Genomic DNA, 3,456 nt, shown 5'->3' with positions numbered 1-3,456 from the left:
GGAGCAGGTGTTGTGGGGCAGGGTGGGTGGGGAAACTGGAGCTGTGAAAGTAAGCAGGAAGCCTGATGGGTGATGGGCATGTGTGAGACCACTTGCAGGGTTGGGTAAAGCAGTGAACTGGAGAGAGCAAGAAGACAGTAGGGTCCCTGGGATTCATGAGTGCCTGGCCTGAGTCTCATACTGACATGGAGAATTCCAGAAGTCTGAATGTGTCTCTCTACCTACACTTGGAAAGTTCTGATTCCCACCCTAGATAATAAAAATGTAATCTAGAAGGGAATCGGGAAGGAATGCCAAAAGAAATCAAAGCAACAGAGACATCTTTTGAGAGCCCAATGGATATGGAAAGCCAGAGAGAAGGGAAAGCATGGTAAGCATCAGCAAATATAATGAACACTCCTCCCCTCTAACAAGGTAAAAGGGATAGAACCACAGAGGAGCTGATAGAGATCAGAGAAGCAACATGTAGCAGCCACCTGCCCTGTGGTTTTCTGGGTGGCAAGAAGTGAAGGCATAATCCAGTCCCAGTGCCCAAAAAGGTAGAGTGGATGCCAGCAGAAAGGAAAGGTGTCAGCTGTGTGGAGTCAAAAGGGAACCTGTGCTCTTGAATGGAGTCTTGGACCATGCATGAGGAGGTTGAATATGGAAACCAGAATAAATACCATAATTGTACTCTCTTACCCATTCTTGGTTAGGAATGAAAATACCAGTGATTTGGACCTGAGGTGCAGATGTTTTGCAAAAAGGAGGATGCACAGTTACAGGCTCCTGTTTAATGACTGACTTATATGACATGTGATACTTCCATTTGACACTTTTCACCACACCCCATAACTCTGTGAGGATGGAGTTATTTCCCAGGATCTCAGATAAGCTCGGGGGGTGGGGGTGGGGGAACAGGCGCTGGCAAAGGGAGTTGAAATACGTCATTCATAAAATTCTGTGCAACTGTTTACCATGGGAATTCGTGGAAAATGTTGAATTGCTGCATTACACCTATAATTAACCTCTCTGCCCCATAAGTGTGTTTCCCTTTTGCTTACAGAATCTCTGAGAAGAGTAGGGGGACTTAGTTTATCCCTCCTGCTGCAGGAGGTCATATTAAATAATAACCCACATAGTGGAAGATCCAGGATTTCAATCACCCAAACCATGCAAGCAATGGCTTGTTCCCAAAGGAGAGGTGAGGATATCAGGATGACAGGCAAATCTTGTTTGCACTAGCAAGAGAACTGCAGGGAGAACTAGCTATAGTAACTGAAGGTGTCCCTTGCCTCTCATGTACCCATGCAGTCCCTCCAGCATTTCCCAAATCAGCATCAGTAAGAAGCAGCCACTGAGTCAGGGAAGTGGCCTTACATTACAACAGAATAAGATCGAAAAAGGGAGACTTTTGGAATATCACTTTGATTATGGCTTTCCTTATCAGAATCTGCAGCCTCTGCCTTTCCAGAGGGCACATCTTTGAGCTTAAATTGCACACATCCTAAGTATTTCAGGAAACAAAGACTAGTTGGTTTGATTTTATGGGTCCAAGACACAGAAATCAGGTTAGTCATGATTCTCAGTTCTCGGCACTTTATTAGGAGCATCAGTGCATGCAAAGCTTTTCTCAGGTTTATGTTTCCCTTTGATCCATGACCTCTATTCCATTCCCCTGTTCTGTAGGTAATGTACCTGAAGTCTTTGCTTAACCTTGAGTATCCACTGTCCTTTTAAAATATGCAGAGCCATTCTATGTGTTTTAAGTTAATTAATAAGTTATTTTATTCATAATAATAACGAATCTGTCCACATTGCCATGTATACATCTATTTTCTAGCTTCTGTCTGATACCACAGAAGAAAACCTCAAACCTAAAATGTATGCAGTAAACAAGGGATAAAAAAAAAAGAAGTATGAGCAGGATCATCCAGCCCCAGAGAAGAGAAAGCATCTCTGGGCTGGAAGGAGGGAAATAAAGATGTAAAGGTAAAGAGAAGAGCTGAGACATCAGTGGAAGTCTGGAAAGCAAAGTACCTTGTCCCGACTCCCAGACCAAGACCAAATTCACATAAGAACACTGGGTAGGTCAGGGAATCTGAAAGATTCTTTTCCAGGTAGGGTTTATGGGGGGAAAAAGCAAGACCCAAAGTTTTCTTATGGCCAACTCAGTGCAGCAATTAGAGAAATGTCTGCATAAGGGTGTCGGGACGGATTCCTGTACCCTCAAAGTCCCCATGCCTAGCACATGAAGGCCTGGTGGAGCTTTGTCTTCACCAGTGAATGTGGGGCAGACCTGGGGCCTGAACCAGCCTTGTGGGTTAGACAGGGCTGAGAGGCAACAAGCACCTGACCATGACTCGTGCCCAGTGGCCTCATGCCCTTGATACCTTGGCTCTCTATGAGACCCCCAGGATAAGGACGAAACCTCAGAGAAAGGGGAAAGATTATAAACTCACATATATTCAGTTTCTACTATCCAGAAGACTGGAGACTCTGAACAGAAATTAAGTAATTACAGTGTAAGGCCACAAGTCTAAACGTCTAAACCAAACTGACTCCATGACAGGCTTTAAGTTTCCCCTCTAAACTAGAAGGCCTGAGTTTCTGCTTCCCCGAAACTATCAGGTAGTTACACATTGCCCAAGGCAGGAGTAACCACCCTTGCAATACCCAATCCAGAAAGGCCAGCGACCACCCTCCACATTGTTAAGGGAGAGGCCTGGAGATAGAAACTATAGATAGGACCCTGTTACCTAATGTTAAAGTTAACCTGTTAGTCGCCGAACAAGACCTTAGGCTCGCTCTGTGATTGGTTGAATTTAAAGGTACTCTAAATGTTGTAATTGGATCCCGCCAAAAGTAATGAATACTCTAGACAATGTGTATGGTCAAATCCGCTGTCAATGATGTTGAATAATTATGATTCGATCACTGTTCCCATGTCACAACTTCTGTAACTCCCCTGTCTCAAACCCCATAAAAACCCTACTCTGCCCTTGTTCGGGGCTCTCAGCACGGATCCATGTGCTGGTGAAGTCTGTGAGCCCGAGCTCGAGCCCGTAATAAAGCCCTTTGCCTTTGCATGCATGACTCGGTCTCCCTGGTGGTCACTGGTCAGTGAGGATACTGTGATCTGGGTATAACAACAGAAAAAAATAAGAAGGTTACAATTTGTGCACAACTGCTTTCTTTTTTAACCTCAAAAAAATTTTTTTTTCTGCAGCACACTGCTCTCCTTCACACTTTTGTTTCTTTTAATTAGGAACTTCAAAAATATCCTAAATCTAGAACAGTTCAGGACCTAGAGAAATGACCTGCGTACTAGGTAAAATGAACATTTTTTTTTGTATGTGTATACCCTCTATTTCAGCCAGATGGTAGAAATACAAGTTGGAAGGATAACTGCCCCTCTCCTGTGATGCTCCTATTTTACCTTACAGTTTTAGTGGTTTTTTGCTTTTTTTTTTTTTT

This window comes from Crocuta crocuta, unplaced genomic scaffold (genome assembly GCF_008692635.1).
Source record: "Crocuta crocuta isolate KB4526 unplaced genomic scaffold, BGI_CrCroc_1.0 scaffold84, whole genome shotgun sequence".
NCBI classification, from domain to species: Eukaryota; Metazoa; Chordata; class Mammalia; order Carnivora; family Hyaenidae; genus Crocuta; species Crocuta crocuta.
Note: the sequence above shows the minus strand (reverse complement) of the source record.